The 21,558-nt window shown below is 55.3% G+C and overlaps 1 long non-coding RNA gene across 4 annotated transcripts; it reads right to left on the reverse strand.

Annotated features, from left to right (window-relative positions):
* Positions 1–9,351: 9,351 nt before the first annotated feature.
* LOC106968198 (uncharacterized) lies at positions 9,352–19,928 on the reverse strand. Of its 4 annotated transcripts, none has more exons than XR_003416103.2 (5): positions 18,816–19,928; positions 18,402–18,525; positions 14,864–14,987; positions 13,803–14,302; positions 9,352–10,609 (listed from the first exon to the last, which is right to left on the reverse strand). It is a non-coding gene; the product is annotated as an uncharacterized LOC106968198 (long non-coding RNA). The 4 variants fall into 4 exon arrangements; XR_003416102.2 differs by lacking the exon at positions 9,352–10,609 and adding an exon at positions 11,871–12,768; XR_001429096.3 differs by lacking the exon at positions 9,352–10,609 and having other exon boundaries at positions 13,434–13,999; positions 14,122–14,302.
* Positions 19,929–21,558: the final 1,630 nt, after the last annotated feature.

Consider the following 21,558-nt stretch of genomic DNA (forward strand, 5'->3'; position numbering starts at 1 on the left):
TGGAAATGATGGTGTCCGCGGAACCCAGCTTCCCTGAGGACCAATCTTCAGAGGAACGGTCCCCAGGACACTGGCAGATAATAACAATAAGACGGGAAGAGGCTGGACTAAATCTCCAAAAGCAAGTGGGTCATTTAGAGCGATTATATCTCTAAGAAATGGTGCTCTCCAAGGTGACCTCGGCATCGCCAATTCAGTAGCCGCTGCAGCCTGCCTCCAGGCGCGTGGCAGCAGGTGGCTCCAGACCCCACAGCACTGTGTCTCCTGGGTCCCCACAGTCTGCGGCTGACCCACTCTCCTCACCCCATGGATGCAAGAATCCCACCCCTTGGATGCCCCGGGACCAGGCCACATCTCTGCCCGAGGCTCAGCCCCTGAGCTGCCTCCCTGACCTGGCCTGGGGGATTCAGCCACCCCCACCCCGTGTGGTGAGGGGGCCGGACCCCACCTTCCGGCCATGGGGCCACCAGCTGCATTCTGCTTCCAGTCTTGCTTGGAATTTCCAGGGTCCCACGTCCACACACAGGCACCCCCACTCTGCAGACTCCTCAGTGCACACGTCTTCCCATGGCTGCACAGAGCCTCTTCCAGCCCCCCACCCCCACTCCTTTCAGAGATATTTCCGAAGGTCAAGGAGCCCAACTGACTCTGGGCGTGGCTGTTCCCATGTGTGGCACCAGAGGGCACCAGCATGGTCTGGGACAGAAGAGGCTGGAGGGTACAGCCAAGTGGGTGCACTGTGGGTGCAGTGACACTAACTAGGGCAACTCACGGAGCCCCTGGGGGAAGGGGCCAGAAAGGTCCAAAGGGCGCAGGGACCACCCACCAGGCCGCGTTCAGAGGGGCTGGGAGGGCTGGTCCCCGGACGCGGGGCTCCAGGCTGCAGCCAGCAGGAAGGGGGCATCTGCGGCCCTGACACCAACTCCAGACCCGCCCCCACCCCCCACCGGGCAGCCTTGTCCCAGGGGAACTGTCCCTGGAAGACAACAGGGTCTGGCCAACCCCCCCATCCCCACACCCCACCCCAAAACAACTCAGACTGGAAAGAAGTGGTCAGAAACTTCACCTCTTATGCACCCAAGGTCAAAGAGGACATCCAAGCAAAACAGCACGTCACAGCCAGACCTTCAAAGACAGGGCCCCTCAGGCTACAAACTGGCCCCCGTTTCCAGGGTTCCACATAGCAGGAGTGTCTCCTGTGCCTTCGTGGCAGACGTAAAACTGTATAAAGCACGTCCCAGAAGAAGGGCCTGGTCATTTTTGTCCAGCTCATGGACTCGCGCCCACGAATCTGGGTGGCTCCGTGTGGGGGGACGCGCAGACTCAGGAGGGACAGAGAAGCCCATACCGGGTGTGTGTCCGGTAGCGGGAAAGGGTTCTGAGTCCCCTCGCCTATGCTGGCTTTCACTGCAGGGCCACGGACCCCACCTCGGGCCAGGCTCTCCAGCACCCACGTGTCCCCTCCATGCCCACCCCCGTCCACAAGGCAGGACAGTCCGCATTGTGACCACCAAGACCAGTAGAACTTTCACCCACCCTAGACTTATTCTTATTATACCAATATTTGCGCTTTTAAATTCTGGAATCTATGTTAGTGGCAAATCGCATGAACATTACTTGCGGTTTTCCACAAACCTTAACATCCCAAAATAAGTAAGAATCTGGTCTGCTTATAAATGCATACATACAATGCACTTTTTGTTATGTTAATTAATGTATTTTTGTTTCTGGTCTTTCCTGTTACCCCCACGGCCTGTCCTCCCACAGAGCTAGTAAGGATTTCCACCATCACCGACCCAGAAAAGGGCAGGTATCTAGGATGGGAGCAAGTGCAAAGGCCCTGGGGTTGCAGCCAGCGTGGCCTGTCCAAGGATAACCAGAAGCACATGTGGCCTGCATGATGGGAGCCAGGAGACAGTGGATGAGGTCAGGAAGACCGTGAGGCATTTATTCCAATGAGTCAGGTCAAAGGGCATCTGGCAGAAGCAGGGAGACCTTTCAGGAGACGGTCATACCCAGGGCAGGGGAAGGTGGCGGGACCTGGGCGGCGGCCAGCGGTGGTGATGCCAGCGGTGAGCCAGGGACCAAGGTCGGCTGAAGTATCATTTCCACGGAGCCTGATTGGCTCTAAGTCCTTGAATAGTGAATGATCTTTGATTACCTGGGAATTTTCCAAGCCATGAAAAATCTGCACAGAGGGAGGAAAAAATATCGGGAACGCTTGTCCATCTAAAAACAAATTTGCTCTTTTTCGACTTTGCGCCGGGATGGTAACTCGTGTGTGGGGGTGCCTTGCGGGCTGGCAAGCTTAAGGCCACTGTGCAGGTGTAGTGGGGCCGTGACTGTCCACAGTGTCGCGGACCCTGCAGCTGGAACTGTGGCCTGGGGGCTGGATGCCTGGGCACCTGGTGGGCAGTAGATCGTCCCGGCCTGTCCCCGCTTCTGGGGGTCGCCCACCTGTGGCAGGTGGCGACCTCACCCTGACACCCCGTCTTCACGCGGCCTTCCCTGCGCCCAGATCCCCTCTTGTCTGAGGACACCAGGCACCGGGTTAGGGGCCACATCTCCAGGATGACCTAACAAACTACCCCCTCAGCAGCTTCCCTCGGCATAAGGCCGTGTCATGGGTCTGGGGGGACGCCCCAGCACCAGTGCCAACCATCAGAGCACTGTGCAGGCCCACCCCGTCCCTGTGAGGCCAGCAGCCGTGCTCAGGGCCTTCGGGGCCGGCCTCAGGGGGTGAGGAAAGTCCGTCTCACAGGCAGGGACATCGGGGACAGGCTCCAGTCCCCTCGGAGAACCTGGCGGACACAAACGATGTGGAGCTGGTGGAGTGGAGTGAATTAGTGAAGCTAAAAACAAGTTTTCTGGACCCTGGAGCCTCCACAGGGGCACCTGTGTGACGTCGGGGGGCAGAGTGGAGAGCAGGGCCGGGCTGTGCTGGCCCTTCACCCAAGCAGAGCTGCGGGCGCCAAATCGGCAGGCGTTCTCTGCGAGCTGCGGGAGGATGGCGTGGGGAGCCCCTCCCCAGGGCCGTGGCAGCCGCGCGCTGACAGAGGACGCAGGGCAGCAATGGCACCACGTCTGATTTCCTCGGCAGGATGAGACTGAGTCACACGCTGGTTTGCAGGCGAGGCCTCCGGGGACTAAGTCTGAGGAGTCTTTAAGGAAAACTTTCTCCAAACTTGGAAAACAGCCCTCGGGCTTCAGGGTTTCCTCCTCTTGGGGGAAACTTTCCTGAGCCGTGGATTTGGCCAAGGACGTTGTGAGGTTATCTGCACCGTGAGGTTGGACAAGATCCAACAAAACATCACAGAGAACAGAGGCTTTCTTCGAGGACATGGCCCCACAGGGCCCCTCGGGGTCTCAGATGATGAGGGGCCTCCCCAAGGGAGGCCGGGCGGTGAAAGCCCAGGGACAGCCCAGGGGACACCGACTGTCCATGGTGACTAGCTCAAGAGCAGGTGGGGTGAACCCAGGCTGGGGCTGGAGCCTCGTCAGGACCAAGTGACCTTCCCAGCTGCCACTGACGGCTCTCTTGGGGTGTCTCTAGGGGCTCCTCTGCCCTGAGCACAGTCTCCAGCCCCTGGGAGGACACCCCTTCCTGCCCTCCGGCCACCCAGCCTGGGGAATCCTGACTCGCCTGCTTCCTACCCTTGCTGGCAGGCACCAAACCCCATTCCTTTGTCAAAGGAACCCCAACTTTATTTGGGGTACCCATATGTCCAGATGCAAATGCCCACTCTCTTGCCGCCGGGAGCACCTTGGATACTGACACTTGGGTGAAGGTCTGCTGAGCCAGATCTCCTAGGAAAAGATGCAGGTCCAGGTGTGTGCGCGACCCACCCCCCTCTTCCTGGGATGCCACTGGTATAGAGGCCCCACCGTGGCCAGGAAGCCAAGATCTCGTGTGTCCCCTGGACCTGCTCCCGATCCCTCCCCCATGCTGTGTGGCTCCTGGACCAGCTCTTGACCCCTCCCCCATGCCATGTGGCTCCTGGACCAGCTCCTGACCCCTCCCCCATGCTGTGTGGTCCCTGGATGGGCTCCTGACTCCTCCCTGCACTTCAAGCCCCTGATCACTGCTATCCACCCCCAGGTCAGCATTAAACACCAGCAGCCCCACTGCCACCCCTGAACAGACAGCTTTCTCTCTGTCTACTGACATCCAAAGCCCCATTTCCAGGATATTTTTAAAGCTTGGGGAACAAGGATGTTTTTGCTCTCATTATCTGAACAATTTGGTCAGTTGCCACCTTCTGTTTGCTGATGCAGACCAGGTCTGGCTCCAGAGAGACACCATCAGACCTTCTCATCTGCAGAGCCTGAACCCCCCGGCCCAGGCCCCAGGGCAGGGCGTCTGCAGAGCAGAAACCAAGCCCCCAGACCCTGAGGCAGCCCAGGTTCCCCAGGGTGGGACTTAGAGGTTTTTTACTGAGTCCAGCCCAGAGCCAAGAGTGATGGGATGTGAGACGGATGGGGGGTGAGCCCATGAGCTGTCCTTCTGTCCTGACTGAGGCCTCTCCGGTCGTGCACAGAACAGGCTCAGCCTACGTGTGGGCGTCGCTGGAGCCCAGGATCAAGGCCCCTCGTCTCTCCCTCAGTGCTGCTGGTACCCACCTCCCAGCAGGCACAAATGGATGAATGAATGAATGAATGAATGGGCTTCCCCACACTTTCAGACAGGAGGCCTGCCCCCATCCCCGACACACTTGACACGTGCCTAGGCCCTGTGTCCTCACCGTCTGTCCACCAAGTGAACAGCTCTCGGCTCTGGGGCACACAGGTGCGGAGGTCCCGGGAAGGACAGCTCAGCTTCCACAGCGGGCAGCCCAGGTGTAAATGGAGTGAGGACGCCTGGGCACACGGGTGACCCTTGAACAATGTGGGTGTTGGGCACCAACCCCCTCCACGTGGTCAAAAATTCACATCTAACTTTTTTTTTTTTACGTTTATATTTATTTTTGAGACAGAGAGAGACAGAGCATGAACAGGGGAGGGGCAGAGAGAGAGGGAGACACAGAATCCGAAGCAGGCTTCAGGCTCTGAGCTGTCAGCACAGAGCCCGACGCGGGGCTCGAACTCACAAACCGCGAGATCATGACCTGAGCCGAAGTCAGATGCTTAACCGACCAAGCCACCCAGGCGCCCCTCACATCCAACTTTTGACTCCCGAAAACTTAGCTACCGACAGCCCCCAGTTGACCGGAAGCCTTACAGCCCGTTAACACATTTTGTAAGTTATACGAACCACATGCCGTATTCGTGAGGAAGAAGAGATACACCTGCAGTGTGTACTGTATGCCTAAGTGGACCCGTGCATTTCCAGCCCAAGTTTGGGGTCAGCTGTCTACTTGAAGAGGCCAGTGCACACCAGCCAGGCCCTCCGTATGCGTTGAGCGCCGCTGTGGCCAAAGGCAGTGGTCATCTCCACGGGGCCAGAATCAGGCTTGTACGTCTGCAGAGAAAACTCATTCGTGGTGGGCGCACCTGAAGGGTGCTGGGCGCACCTGAAGGGTGCTGGGCCAGGCAGCCCCTCTTGTCTGGAGAGGCTCCTGGAGGGGCGGGGCGGGCTCCGGGGGCCTCCACGAGGGTGTCCCCGCGTGGCCAGGTGCTGGGTTCAGCACAGCCTCTGCTCTACAGGCCCCGGGGAAGCTGCAGGCGGGCAGTGATGCCGGGCGGTCAGGTGGCTGATGGGCCCGGAACACGGCAGACGGCAGAGCCCTGGGAGTCGGGCCAGGAGGGCTCCTAGGGGTGTGGGGAGCCGGGCGGAGCAGGATGGGGCTCGGGGGGGCCCGCACACCAGAGGACACTGGACTGGACGGCCGGTCTCCCCGCTGGATTACATGCTTTTTGACCGGCGCCTTCCAAAGCTGAGGAAATTGTACCTCTGCTCTCAAGCAGCCAGAAAAACTGGTGGATCGGCTTTTGGCTAAAATCATATGCCATTTGTGTGGGAACATTAGCTACCTGCCACCAATTGAAAGAAAAGCATGGCCACCTGAACTGCTGCACGTTCAGGGACATACGGTCAGGATACCGGGGGCCTCCTGGTGGAAAGGAGGACACGGGGGCACCAGGCGTAAAACCACAGGGCCACCCAGGTGCACATGCCACGGCGGGCTGTCCCCCAGGCTCTGACCTGAGGGAGGGAGATTTCCGCTCACCGTGTGACCGTCCAGTCCTCCAAACTGGGGGCGCTGCAGCCAGGATCGTGTCCCAGTCCCTGGAACAGTCGTCACCCCCCACCCACACCCACCGACCCCCCGACTTCAGCACGCAGCCCTGTGCCCACGGGCAAGAGGGGTCCGGGGCTGTCTGGGGGCCCACCTGCTAGGCGGAGAGACCCCCTGCTTGTCACCAACCTCACGTGCAGGTCTTGGCGCGTGTTCGGCAGAATCAGAACCGACACCATTTATCATGTGGAAATGTCAGCCAGCTGAGGGTCGTCACGGGCGCTTAGCACGCGTGAAGGGCAGGCCAGAGCCTCTGGGGGACCCGGGATGTCGGGGTCTGCTCGAGTCCACAGTGCACTGGGAGGGGCCGCCATGGGGGCTGGAGGGCGCCGCTCGAATGCCGCCCTGCCACGCCCCCGGCCACGCCCCTTCCCCCCGCCCCCGTCCCTCCCTGGGACCCCCCCCCAGGACACCCTGCCCGCTGGAGCCACCTGCTGTAGGAGCATGACGGGAGTGCTGGGGGGTGGTCAGGACGGGAGGCGGGTGTGTCCAGTGTGACGCAGCATGGCGTCCAGTGACATCCATCCTTCGGCCCCAGGACTTCCTGAGGTCAAGACAGGCAGGGCGCCTGAGAGCCCCGGGACTTTCCTCGGGAACCACACATTTCCTGGCAGCGCGCAGGCAGCCCCCACAGTCCCCTGCCCTCCTGCAGTCACCGGGGCCATAGATGTGGCCAGGAGACAGCAACGTGAGCCGGCCAGAGGACTGGACACCTTAGTGTGGGGGTGACCTCAGGTGTGAGGGTGACCCAGGTGACAGGGTGTGACCCTGGGCATGAAGGGAGGATGTGCCCTTCTGAGCTCCCCGGGCTGCACGACACAGTAGTTGAGGGGGGCAGGACAGGCAAGGGTCCAGGCAGGAGTCCCGCCCCCACCCTGTGGTGCACCTGCTTTCACATAGGGTCAGCCAGTCTCTGTTTGCAGAAAAGAAAAGCAACAGTCTGTCCCATAGAAATGTGCATCACAGTAGGGTCTGGGAGGCGCTGTCACAGGCGCCCGTCTGGCGACAATGGCCCTGCACACACCCCCACGCTCACGGCACCTCCCGGGACATCAGCATCTGTGGTGTCACGACGCCCCATGAGCCGGGAAAGTCCGTCCCTTCCACGGGGAGGATGTGGCCACCAGCTCGTGCAGCACAGCCTGGAGCTCCCGACCCCTCTGAGCCACAGATGAGCCAACATCCTGAGACGCATAATATGATCAAATGGCTTTTCCTCGAGAGCTACTTCAGATCATGCTTTTCTCATCCCACAGGCAGGACTTGGTAAAAACAACAGACTTGAAGACGTGGCCTTGGCAAATCCCTGGCCCTCCCTGGACCCAGTTTCCATCTCCCCATCCATGGCTTCTGGGATGGGGTTTATTCAACCAGCGTTCACCAAAACACCCAGCCAGCCCCAACTTTTCGGGGTTCTTTGACGGCCATGGGAAGGCAGCCAGTGGCCTTTCAGATGGATCCCGGCTGGTCTTATCTTCTCAGACAACTTAGGAAGTCAGCTTGGGGTGAGAGGCAGCGGGACGGACTGGGGACAGAGGGCAGGCAGCCGGCTGCGCCCTGCGCTCCCTGTCCTATGGGTGTGGTCACACCCTCCCTGGGCACGGAGGGCCCACCACCTTGGAAGCCCGGGCGTCCGCCTTTGAACTGGCAACAGACATGAATCTTCTCCTCTGAATTAAACCCCAGAAAATCAGATGTTGAAAACAGCCACCCGAGAGGACTTTAAATGAGATGCTTTGTCTCTTTCTGGAAGGAGTCCTGCCCTGAACGACGGGGCACCACGAGCAAAACCCCAGTCTGTCTAGGCCCCAGTTTTCTTGTCTCTGAGGCAGAGAGAGCCCTGCCTGGGAGCTAGAGATACAAACAGGGAACCTCGTCCAGCACGTGTTGTGTCATGTACTAGTTCCCGGAAATACAAAAATAATGTGTCTTTTCCCTTCTTCCGGAAGCTCCTCACAGTGGGTTCTGGCTTCGCCCTTGGTAGTTGAGTGACAGGTGCCTGAGCCAGGGCCCTGGGGAGGGTTGCTTTGCACGAGAAACGGGTCTGCTAATAATTCAGATTCCCCAACCTGAAGTGAACACCCACCCCAAGGGGAACGCCCAGTGGAAGGAAAGGTGCAAGGCCAAGTCCAGGGAAGGAGGGACCACAGTCCCAGCCAGTGTCCAGGAGCAGCTGCCCCAGGGATGGCTCCGCTGGGTGGGCGCTCTCGGGACCTCTCGCCCCTGATGCCCTGGAAACCATGCCTCCTGCTTCCACTGCCCGGAAGCTCCTCCCTCCTCCCAGCTTGCTGGGCTTTCCACACATTGCTGCCAAGTTTTGTTTTCCACATCCACATGAGTTCTCTCCTTCATTCTGAGAATGTGGTGATCTCTGCTCATTTTTTTTATTGTTTATTTTTGAGAGAGACAGAGCGTGAGCAGGGGAGGGGCAGAGAGAGAGAGGGAGACACAGAATCTGAAGCAGGCTCCAGGCTCTGAGCTCTCAGCACAGAGCCTGATGCAGGGCTCGAACCCACAAACCGTGAGATCATGACCTGAGTTGAAGTCAAACATTTAACCGACTGAGCCCCCCAAGCACCCCTGCTCATTTTTTAATGTAAAACCAACCTTGCATTCCTGCAATCAAACCCACCTGGTTAGGATGTGTTATCCTTGCTCTACAGCTGGATTCGATTTGCCAAGCGTTGCTAACAACTTCTGCATCTATGTTTATGAGGGATAATGGTGTATAATTTTCTTTTACTTCCCTTGTTCTGTATCAGAGCTCTGCTGTCCAGTGAGAGGAGTTGGGTAGCAGTCCTTACTCTCCATTTTACTAGTTTAAGACTACTGTTAGTAGTAGTCCTACCTCACGCATTTGACAAGATTTACCAATGAAGCCATCAGGTTCTAAAGTTTTTCTTTCTAAGAAGGTTTTTTATTAAGAATTTAATTTCAGAAGGGTGCCTGGGTGGCTCAGTCAGCAGAGTATCTGACTTGATTTCGGCTCAGCTCATTATGTCAACAATTCATGAGTTCGAGCTCCGACTCGGGTTCTGTGCTGACTGCTTGGGGATTCTCTCTCTCTCCCTCTCTTCCTCTCTCTCTGCCCCTCCCCTGTTCATGCTCTCTCTCTCTCTCTCTCTCAAAATAAATAAATGCATAAACATCAAGTAAAAAAATAATTCAGTTTCGGGGTGCCTGGCTGGCCTCGCCAGAGAAGAATGTGACTCTCAATCTCAGGGACATGAGTTCAAACCCCACGTTGGGTGTAGAGATTACTTACATAAACAAACAAACAAACTTAAAAAAATATATTCAATTTCTTGAGCAGCTACAGACCTATTCAGATCTACTGTTACTTCTTGTGCCTAGTGTTTCAAAGAATTTGTTCTTGGATCTAAGTTGTCAAACTTACTGGCATAAATTTGCTCCTAATATTTCTTTATTACCCTTCTAACGTCTATAGGATTTACTGTGATGGCCCCTCTCTCCTTGACACCAATAATTTGTAGATTCCTTCTTTCCTTCTCTATCGGCCTCGCTAGGATTTTGCAAATTTTACTGATTTCTTCTGATGGCTAGGTCTTGGTTCTCCGGATTCATCTACCAGCCATGTGCTTTCTGTTACCCTGATTCCCATTCTTGTCTTTAGTATTTCCTTCCTTCACCTTATTTTTGGGTTTAATTTGCCTTTTTCCCTAGCATCTTCAGATGGAACATATCGATAATTTGTTAACATTTATTTATTATTGAAAGAGCATGAGCAGGGGAGGTGCAGAGAGAGAGAGGGAGACACAGAATCTGACGCAGGCTCCAGGCTCCAGGCTCTGAGCTGTCAGCACAGAGCCCGACACAGGGCTCAAACTCATGGACCATGAGATCATGACCTGAGCCGAAGTCAGACGTTCAACCGACTGAGCCACCCAGGCACCCCAGAACATATCAATAATTTCAAATTGTGCTTCCTTTCTGATGTAAGCGCTCAAGGCTACGAATGCTCACTCAACGCTGTTCTGGGGTGCCGCACAAACGCCAATGTGTTTTTGTTAGGATGAGACATTTCCTAAGAATTACCCAGGGATTTTTTTTCTCTGACCCATGGATTCTTTAAAAGAGTTTTGTTTAATGTCCAAATATCTTGGGGGGTTTCTAGATCTCTTACTGGTTTCTGGTATAATTTCATCAGAGGAAAGGAGTGCACTAAGTATGATTGTAAACTTTTGAATTTTATTGAGCTTGTTTTTACGTTCAGGTAGGGAGTCCATGTTCTGGAAGGTGCCACATGCCCTTCTGAGTGTCCGTTTCCACGTTCGCAGCTCTGAGGATACCAATGAGGTGACGATGACAGATGCTACTGTTCAAATCTTCTATAGTTTTGCTGATCTGTTGGCCTGAGTGGTTTGGCCATAAAAGAAAGAAGGGTGTCAAATATCTCCAGACACAGGATTCAACTCTCTCCTCCCCAAATGATCCAAAGTAGCCATGACATTTCTGTGCAAAACCCTCAGTGTTACTTGGGAAAAAGCAGGTCAAAACTGCAAAATGCTAACTATATCAGAATTAAAATGGAAATGAGTAATTAATTAAAAATAAGTCGGGGCGCCTGGGTGGCGCAGTCGGTTAAGCGTCCGACTTCAGTCAGGTCACGATCTCGTGGTCCGTGAGTTCGAGCCCCGCGTCAGGCTCTGGGCTGATGGCTTGGAGCCTGGAGCCTGTTTCCGATTCTGTGTCTCCCTCTCTCTCTGCCCCTCCCCTGTTCATGCTCTGTCTCTCTCTGTCCTAAAAATAAATAAAAAACGTTGAAAAATAAATAAATTAAAAAAAATAAAAAAATTAAAAAAATAAAAATAAGTCAACAGGACTGCAAAACGCCTGTAAGAAGAGGAGACGTGATACTCCCCAGCGAGGCTGCGGGCCAGACCCACAGCCGCGGGAAAACGGACTCAGTGGCCAGAAAACCCTCGGATTCTGAAGGTGGTCCAGGGCCAGCATCGCACGGGGAAAGCAGGATTTGAAGGAAGCCCCCTCCCAAAGGCCTCATGGGAAGGAGAAGGTCCGCTGGACTTTGAGCAAGGAGAGGAGTGGTGTGTGCAGGTGACCCACAGGGGGTCCACACCCCCTTCCCCCAAAGCAAACTCCCACCAAAGGACCGTAGTCCCCAGACGCGCAGGAAAGGCCAGGTCTAACTGCAAACTTCGTGCGGAATAAACAAGGAGATGAAACGCACAGAGAAGGCGGCCGGGCGGCAGGAAATGAACGCACACAAATGGAGGGAAGAGAGTCTGCCCGACCTCGGAGGAGGCGGGAAGAAGACGGAAGCCAACGGCATGTCTACACTCGAAACGGAATTACATACTACCACCCAAAAAGCATCTGAAGCATCATGAAAACCCAGCCCAAATCTCAGAGCACCTGGGTGGCTCAGTTGGTTGAGCATCCGACTTCAGCTCAGGTCATGATCTGGCAGTTCGTGGGTTCGAGCCCCACGTCAGGCTCTGTGCTGACAGCTAGCCTGGAGCCTGCTTCGGATTGTGTGTCTTCCTCTGTCTCTGCCCCTCCCCCACTCATGCTCTGTCTCTCTCTCTCTCTCTCAAAAATAAACATGTTTTTAACAAAAGAAATTAAAAAGGCAAAGAATTAGATTAAGCCTTTCAACCATGGCCAGACTAAACGAGACAACCACAGAGTCGAATTTCTCCAAAACCGAGGGGGCAGGAACACAGGTGAGAATTTATGTCCAGCCAAGCGGTCCCTTGAGTATCAAGGCCACAGGAAAACACGTCTCCACACACAAAAATGAAGGGAATCCTTCACCCATGGGCCCTTCCGGAGAAATCCCAGTTAGTTCTTTTTCTCCTGAGTTGAAAGCAAACACTTCAAATCCTTGACACACGAAGGGAGGAGCCTCCCAGCTGTCGCGTCACGCCCCTTCCCAGATGCACACGAGACCCCGGGTCACCCGCACGTGGGACAGATAAGAGGTTGGGAGCGAAGTGGGAGGACAGGACAGAGTTTGTAAAAGAGAAGGACGGAAACCCTTTATCCCTTCACCAACCCTCCCAGGTAGATCAGCTTCAGGAAAGACCAAGGGTCTGGGAATTGGCTGGTCAGTCTCCACGTGCACACATCCTCAGGAAGGTCCTTGCGAATTTCCAAGTCACACCTGCCCAGACCCAGGCGACAGTAAACGAGGTCCTCAGAGGTCTCTAAAGAGAGGCTGACGCCTCCCCACCAGAGCCCTGATCCACCCAGAAGACACTAAAACCCTGCAGGCCGGCGGCTGTGACCGTTTGGGTTTGGGGATGCAGAGGCACAGACCTCCTCTCTAGCAACTCTTTGTAAACCCTGTCTCTGGGCCACAAGTGGGCGGATCTGGAGCCACGGTGGATGCCCGGCTGCTGGTGGCTCGGGCACCGTCCCTCACGGCCGGCCAGCTGGGGTGGGAGTGTTCCCTCCATGAGAGCTCCGGGCCCCCTGGTGCAGAGTCTCCTGAAGGCAGATTGGCACCCGAGAGCCGACCCAGTGTGCCTGTAAGACGAGGGCAGAGGACCTATCATAAATAAAACAGCATCAGGCACAGAGTGGGGCAATGACCAGCCAGGGTGCCAGGGATGGCCCCAAGTCCACTGCTCCCCTGTTCCCAGCATCCCCTGAGACTCGTGTAACATCTAGGACCCGGTTAGAGTGAGCGGACAAGCCTATGCTCCAAGGAGCCTCGACAACTCCAGGATGCCCCACGGTGAGATGGTCACCACCCGGTGACCGGGAGGGCCAGTCGCTGCCTCCCTCTGTGAGGAGGCTTTGGTGACTCTCTTGTGCCCAAGTCAGTAGAGGGATGGTCCAGGGCATTGAGGTCAGATAAACCAGGGTTTAATCTTGTCTCCACCATTAGCCAGCCATGTGGCCTCGGGAACGTTACCTCACCACACTGGGGCCTCAGTTTCCTTATCTGTAAAGTTGCAGTAAAAGCGGAGTGGACCCCGAGGGTCACGAGGGGATCACAGGATGCCGGGCACTCGGGCACCATTCCCAGAACGCAGGAAGGACGTGCTATTATTATGTTCCAGGAAGCCCGGGTCCCACGTTTCTCCTCTGGTGGCTTTGTTATTGGAAAACTTTTCATTTCCGGCTAGAGAAGCCGCCAAGATCCCTGCCCCCTCCGCCCCCTCCCCACATCCCTGTCCCTCCTTCCCTAACCTCTCCCGGCCCCCAGGTCACCCCGCTTTCTCCCTGCCGGGAGCCCCCTCACAGGACCTGAAAGCGGCCCCCCAGCCCCCAATCCTGGTGTCTCCCAGGCATGTTGTGTGAGCGTCACTCACGGCCAGAAAACAGGCCAGGAGGAGACAAAAGAGAGGACTCAGGAGTCCAGAATCCCTCAGACGCGTTCACTTTGTGCCTGAGCTGTCCTGGAGTCGTCCTACTCGTGAGCGACAGTGGCCCATTGGACCCGGGTCCTTGTTCTGCTGCAGAGGCCAGCGCTCAGGGAGAACACGCCTCTGCCCACCCCGTCTGCAGTCATGCCCGCTGCTTTGTTCATGGACTCTTTCTTTCAAATGGTATTGAAGCTTCTGCATCAATTATCACCTGTGTGGCTCGGTACGTGTCCCATGAAGTCACGGGCCACAGAGGGGCAGGGGCCAGCCAGTGACGGGGCCTCCAGACCACTGGACGGGACCCCACTGCTCTTGAAGAGACCAGCTACGGGTCTTTCCCGGGGCACTTGTCCCGTCGTCGGGCCGAAGGAGGAAAACCAGAGAGGTGGTGGCTTGTCCCCAGGGTCCCTGCAAGGCAGAGGTGAGGCGGGCCTGCCCTGCCCCCCACCCAGCCCCTGACTGAGTCTTCAGGGGCCGCGAAAAAAATACCACAAACCAGGCGGCTCTAGAAACGTGAGTTTACTCCTCACCGTCCCAGGGGCTGAAGCCCGAGATGCAGGCCTCCCTGCGGGGCCTCTGCTGGGCGAGTGGACGGCACGCTCTCCCCGTGTCCTCCGTGGTCTGCGATCTGTGCTCACTTCTGGGGGAGGGACGGGAAGCCGTAGGGAGCAGCACCCAGGTCCCAAGGAACTGGAAACCCGATTTCTTGACCTGGTGGCCGTGGCTCTGTGTGTTATTCTTCCTCTTCAGTGTGGGCCCGCACTGATATGCTATGTGTCTTCACGTCACGCCATAAGCTCTAAGGGCCTTTTTCGGATGTTCTGTGCCCAGAGCCGATGCAGACACGGCTTCCGGGGGAGCTGGCAGCCGTGTGCATTCCCAGGCCCCCTGGAGGCCCTCCATGCCCCGATGCCTCCCTCCGTGGGGTCCTGAGCGGTCCTGCCGTCGCCGGCCCAGAGCCCACGGACCTCTCAGACCCCAGGGCTCCCACCCCGATCTATAAGGATGCCGCTGGGATTCCTGCTCCCAGAATGGGAGCAGGGGATTCAGACAGGCCTCAATACCTGAGAAACACCACTGCCCCCCAAACGGAGCTCTGAGCAGGCGGAGGGGCTGGCCCTGCAGGGGGTGGGGGTCCCTGGGAGGCACAGAGACGACTCAGGAACTCAGACCCCGAGCGGCTTTGAAACCCTCCCCAAGCCCTGCACTGGGGGCGAAGTGGTGGGGGGGGGGTTGCCTAAAGGTCGTGGGTCCACCCGGCTTTCTGCTCACCGTCACTGGGGACGTGTCTGGGCCGGCTGGTCACCCCACACAAGCAGTCCAGACGTGACAAAGGGCAGAGAAGAACACCATCTGGCTACGTTGGCTTTGGGCCTTCCCAGAAGATGCAGTGTTCCTGGACAGCAGGGTCTCATATGGGAGACATTTCACAAACGTGTCATTTTCCAGCCACGTCCCGTGCCAGCCGGCCTTCCCTGAATGGTGGGAACTTGCCAATAAACGTGCTGGGTTTTTTCCCAAAAATCTTTATAGATGTGACTCCAAGGCAAAGCCCATCCTTGTGTTCGCAGTTCAGGGATTCTGGAACGGGGTGGGCCCAAGTGGGAGGCAGGGAGGCCCAGCCTTTCATCTGCCGCAGCCGTCCACACCTGGCCTGGTGTCCCCAGGGCTCCAGCAATGACGTAGCCCCGGGCAGGTCCCCGTTGGACAGGTGTAACAAGCATGTGCCCACCAGGACAGTCCTGACCGCCGTGGTCTGGCTGGCCGGCCAGGGTGGGGGTCTCAGGCCAGATGCCTCACAAGCCTCACACATTCACCATCGCAGAAGCCCCAGGGCACACAAACCACACACATGAGGTGTTCGTGCCCTGTTTAAATAGCTTAATCAGGGGTGCCTGGGGGGCTCAGTCAGTTGAGCGTCCAACTTCGGCTCAGGTCATGATCTCATAGTTTGTGAGTTTGAGCCCCGTGTCAGGCTGTGTGCTGACAGCTCGGAGCCTGGAGCCTGCTTCGGATTCTGTGTCTCCCTCTCTCTCTGCCCCTCCCCCGCTCATGCTCTGTCTCTCTCTCTCTCTCTCTCTCTCTCTCTCTCTCTCTCTCTCAAAAATAAATAAACATTAAAAAATTTTTAAACAGCTTTATGAGGTTCATGCATAAAATCAGCAGCCTGGCCCTCCACCATCTCCTCCCTCCTGCTTTGACCCCTCCTGCAGCCAATTATTCTGGTATTTTTCTAGCTTTAGGGAGAAACGATCCACACGTAACACTGTGTAAGTTACACAATGTAACAATGCTGATACATGGTGTACTGTACATATGTGTAGGACATTCACTTTACCATACGTGGACGCTACACATTGTGAAGTGACCCGTCACCTCACAGAGTTACAATTTTTTTTATGGTGCAGAATTTTAAGATCTAGCCTCATAGCAACTTTCAAGTACACAACACAGAATTATTAACTTTATGCACCATTCTGTGCCTTAGGTCCCGAGGACGTACTCGTCTTGTAGCAGGAAGCTTGCTCCGTTTGAGACCAACATCGCCCCCCCGCCGCCCCACCTGCCCTTCCCCCCCCCCCCGCCCTCCTCCCTGCTCCCTCCTCCCCCCGGGGGGTCTGGAAACTGCCTTTCCAGTCTGTCTCTCTCTGAATTCAGAGTTTCTTAGACTCCACATGGGAGCAGGATGAGATAGAATTCATCTTCTCTGTCCAACTTATTTCACGTAGAATAACCCCCTCAAAGCCCACCCATGTTCTTACCCATGTTAGCAAGGCAGGATTTCCTCCGTCTTGCTAAATACCTCATCGCAGGTGCTGCCTGGTTTTCTGTATGCATGGACTCCCCACCATAAAGGAGGAAGGTTCTGCTCTGTTTTGGCCCCGCGGCCCCAACACCCACGGCCTCATCCTCCTTATGGCCTCATCGTATTCGGCTGAGACTGGAGGCCAGGATCCCGTGATGAGAGCCTCAAGGAGCCAAATACAAACTGGGCTGGACCCCCCTCTCCTGCCCCCCAGGGCCCCCCACTGAGTGCAGTTCACCGATGGCCCCTACGCCCTCTGACAGCCGGCACCTTCCTGGAGCCACAGATCCCAAAGCCCTGGTCAGCCACGTCTAGACCAGGATGCCCCGGGGGGTGCCCCTCCTCACAAGGGTGTCCTGGGTCCTGGCCCACGCCCCCTTGTGGGCTCCCTCGTGCCCAGAAGCTGGACTCGGGCACTTTGGTGCCCGTGTCCCTATCTGACCGATGACGGCACCACAGACGGAGCTTTGCCGGGGAGCGTGTTGGTAGGTGTGGGGGCTTCCGGAGAGCAACCCAGGGGTCGGTCCAAGAAGTCCTGGCCAGCCTCTCACTAACCTCCTTCCCAGAGCGTGGAGCCCGCTGAGCCCCCCAGCCTGCTTCCCACGCCTCCGCCTGCAGCAACCTTCCCGTCACTACCCGGCAAACTCCTCACCAGGCCCCGAGGCCAGATGGGCACCTGTCCTGTGAAGGCTTGCTGTCCTGCACCATGACCCCTCGGAGCCCTAGGGGCACCACTCTGCGTCTCTGTACAGAGCACGTTGCTGTCACCAGAGAGAGACACCAGCTTGGCGGGCTCACTACCTGTTCCACAAGCTGCAGCATGTGCCGTGGTCTGAATGCCATCCGGCCCGCTGTCCAGCCACTCCTCCTTGAAGGACGTTTCTATAGTTCCTATCTGTCACTGCTGGAACAACACTACAGGACAGGATGGACTTGTCACACCTCTTATGCTTTCGTATCCATGCCCCCTGGGGAGAAGGAATGCCCCCTCCTCCACGGAGACCACCAAATCACCCACCAAACGTGATGCACTTACTTACTGTCAAACCAGGACCCTTTCAACACATCCTGCCAACACCTGTTACTAACCACCTGTCATTTTCACGATGAATATTAATATCTCATGCTTTAATTTAATTTCCCTGAGACTTAGTTCCCCCTCGTATCCTTGTGGCTGTTTCCACGTCCGTTTGCACTTCCTTTCCTATCGATTGCCCATGTAAAAACTGGGTTGTCTTTTTCAATTGATTTCTAGAAGCTCTTTATATACATATAGGTACTAGGTCTTAGCTGTCTGGTAAACAATCAGCTGTCCTATTTGGTTCATTCCTAGATATTTTACTGTTTGTGGCCGCTGTGCATAGGGCACCTCCTACGTGAATTTATGTTTGAATATTGCTGTGATCCACGTAGATTGTTGATTCTGTATCCAGGCTTTGCCCCATTACCACCACAAAAATCTCATTGGTTCTAATTATTTGTATTGATTTTCATGGATTTTCTAGGTAGATGGTCACATATCTGCAAGTAACTGACAGTTTTGACCTTTCCTTTTCAATACATGTCCCATTTCTTTTTGATGTGTTTTTTTGGTTTTTTTTTAGTCTTACTACACCGACTAGTACCAGTCTCGAATGTGAGCATCCCTGGTTCCTTCCTGACATTAAGAAGGACACGTCTGGGGCACCTGGGTGGCTCAGTCAGTTGAGCGTCCGACTTCGCCTCAGGTCATGATCTCGTGGTTCGTGGGTTCAAGCCCCGAGTCGGGCTCTGTGCTGACAGCTCAGAGCCCGGAGCCTGCTTTGGATTCTGTGTCTACCTCTCTCTCTCTCTGGCCCTCTCCTCCTCTCTCTCTCTCAAAAATAAATAAATAAACTTTAAAAATGGTTTTTAAAAAAAGGACGCATCCGACGTTTCGCCACTAGGACACACGTGAAGTAGGTGTCTGGGGGCTGCCAGTCTGTGCGCCCACTGGGCCCGTCCTGCTCCGCTTATGTGGCAAACCTGGGGCTGCTCATTCCCTCTCCTCTGTCCCGTGTTTCTCCTCTGGAACATTGATTCCCAGCCTGTCCTGCGGCTACAGGTGGGTCCTTGAGACGAGTCTGGCCAAGAGTCACAGGGAGAAGCCCTGGAAGAGAGAGATTTCCTGAAGAAAAGGTGGAGTCCTAGAGTGCCTGGGTGGCCTAGTGAATTAAGCATCTGACTCTTGATTTCTGCTCAGGTCATGATCTCATGGTCGAGAGTTTGAACCCTGCATCTGACTCTGCACTGACAGTGCAGACTCCGCTTGGGATCCTGTGTCTCCCTCTCTCTCTGCCCCTCCCCTACCAGCACTGTCTCTGTCTCTCTCAAAACAAACAAACTTGGGGAAAAAAAAGGATGAAATCCCAAGAAGAAACTACCTCTGCCCTTCCTTACCCCCTGCTTTCACGCGGGTGAAATGCTCCAAGATGAGCAGCCGGGCAAGTTCAAGGAAGGAGGTCATGAAGCAGGTCCCCTCATGACATCCCTGGGTCACTGCCCCAGCCACTGGTCGTGTTCTTCAACGGGATGCCAGTCGGTGTGCCACAAGAGGAGATGCAGGAGAGGCTCGGGAAACAAAGGTGATTGTACCAATAGGGCCCAGAGACGGGGAGGCACCAGGTGGTCAGGTGGGGGGAGCCCAGGCAGGAGTCTTCTCTGGGATTTCCACAGGGCACAGGTTAGCACTCACAGGGCAGGCTAATCAGCTCAAAATTGGCTACCTTGAAACTCTTTCGAACTCAGCAGGTTCGAAACTCTGGGCTGTCCCCAGCTGCCTGGTACCTGGCCCTGGGCTGATGAGGTTCAGGCACTGCCTCCTTGGTCCACACAGGCTGGCTCTGGGCTGGCCGGCAGGCACATCAAAGGCAGGACTCCACTGGGACCTGCGCCTGCCCTGAGAACCGCTGGCCCAGGGGGGCCAGCCTCCCAAGCCAGAAAGAGTTTGTAAGATGCCGGAACATCGTAAATCACAGAAAATGAAAAGTGTGCTCAATACAACCACACACGTGGTTAAGCCGCTTCTTGTCAGTCAGGCCCCTGCCATCTGCTACCTTCTCAGACCGAGTCCTGGTGGGTCAAGGTGGCCCTGGACGAGCACCATTATTTAGGGAACTTCCGTCTTTGTCCACCATCTGGCAGAAAGTACTCGCAAATCCGAAAGGCCTGCGGTCCTACTTTAGAGGTGGAATCTAAGTGACTTTCCAACCTCATCTTCGGAGACCATCCTATTCAGGTTCCCCACCACAACTCCGAACAAAGACCCCGTTTTATTGATCAAAGCTTGTCTGTCTTTTCGATTTCATTACCTCTGTTTCCATCATTTCTTATTTCTTCCTTCTACACTTTCCGTGTTTCCTTTGCTATCTGTTACTAGTGTATTGAGTTGCACACTTAGTGAATTTTATTTCCATCTTTCATATTTCCTGGAAACGCATCTGAGGCTACACACTGTTGGGTCCGTGCTGCGGTTTGGGGCCCTGTCAACACTCGCCAGCATTTACCTACCAGTGCTGGGCAGGGGGCTGGTGTAGGAGGGGTGCTGCCCACTAGGGGACCCCCTCAGTCACACTGGGCACCAGACACCTCACACACCCTCCCCACTGCCGAGCACAAATGCAGCCCGTGTGAGCTGATGCAGATGGTGCTTTTAGCGGTACGGACTCGAAAATGATTGTGATTTCCATCTTTATTACCCCTTGAACCCAAAATTACACAGAAAGTTTGTTTGTGGGACGCCTGGGGGGCTCAGTCAGTTGAGCGTCCGACTTCAGCTCAGGTCATGATCTCGCAGTCTGTGAGTTCGAGCCCTGCGTAGGGCTCTGTGCTGACAGCTCAGAGCCTGGAGCCCGTTTCGGATTCTGTGTCTCCCTCTCTCTGCTCCTCCCCTACTTGTGCTCTGTCTCTCTTTCTCAAAAATAAACATTAAAAATTTAAAAAAAAAAATGGGCAGAAGAGGGGTGCCGGGGTGGCTCATTCGGTTAAGTGTCTGACTTCAGCTCAGGTCATGATCTCATGGTCTGTGGGTTCGAGCCCCGTGTTGGATTCTGTGCTGACAGCTTGGAGCCTGGAGCCTGCTTCGGATCCTGTGTCTCCCTCTCTCTCTGCCTCTCCTCTGCTTGCACTCTGTCTCTCTCTCAAAAATAAATAAACACTAAAAAAATAATTTAAAATAAAAGAAAGTTTGTAATTTCCAAGTAAAAAGATTCTTTCTTCCACTCTTCAGTCCTTTTAACCCAAGACTGTGGCCAAAATCATTTCAACTTTTGTCGGTTCCCCTTGGGTGTTTCAAAAGGATGAATATTTCCACTTGGGAAGGACAGACAGGTTGATAGATAATCAATAGATAATAAACATTAGATGCAGATTGTGTCAAGCTTGTTAGCAGTTATACATCCCCACTTTCCGTGTGTGTGTTTATGTGATCTTTCGATTTGGGGAGGTCTGTTTAATGTGCTCCGTTTCTCCTCGTACCTGTAACAACCCTTGATCCGGGTCCTCGGGTCCTCGGAGGCTCCAGGCTGTGGAGTCTTGCTCAGCCTCTCGCTGTGTGTTCCTGGACCTTGTGTTCCTGGACCTTACAGGGCTGATCCCGCCCCAGCCCACCCCCCCTCCCATCTCTCTGACGGGAGCCCTTGAGACACCGACCACCTGGTTAATTAGGGCTGGGTAACCAAGAGAACAGTGTGCTTCCCAGATACCTCATTGATCATCACTAGTATCTATTTGGTTTCCGTTCCTTGATTGAGAAGTCGATTCTCCAACTGTGGACTAAAATAGCGCTCCTAGAGGAAAGCAAATTCAGGGGCGCATAAGCGGCTCAGTGGGTTGGGGGTCCGACTCGGTTCAGGTCATGATCTCGGTCCGTGAGTTTGAGCTCCACGTCCGGCTCTGTGCTGACAGCTCAGAGTCCGGAGCCTGCTTCGGATTCTGTGTCTCCCTCTCTCTCTGTCCCTCCCCCATTCACACTCTGTCTCTCTCAAATATAAACATTTTAAAAAATTAAAAGGGAAAGCAAATCCATGTAAGAGAGACACCATGAATGCACCATATTGGGACCACAGCCACAGAGCGCTCTGCAAAAACTGTGATGTCACATTTTATCTCGTCCTGACTGTCCCCTGGCATAGATGGGGCCACT

Source organism: Acinonyx jubatus, chromosome A2 (genome assembly GCF_027475565.1).
Source record: "Acinonyx jubatus isolate Ajub_Pintada_27869175 chromosome A2, VMU_Ajub_asm_v1.0, whole genome shotgun sequence".
Classification (NCBI taxonomy): domain Eukaryota; kingdom Metazoa; phylum Chordata; class Mammalia; order Carnivora; family Felidae; genus Acinonyx; species Acinonyx jubatus.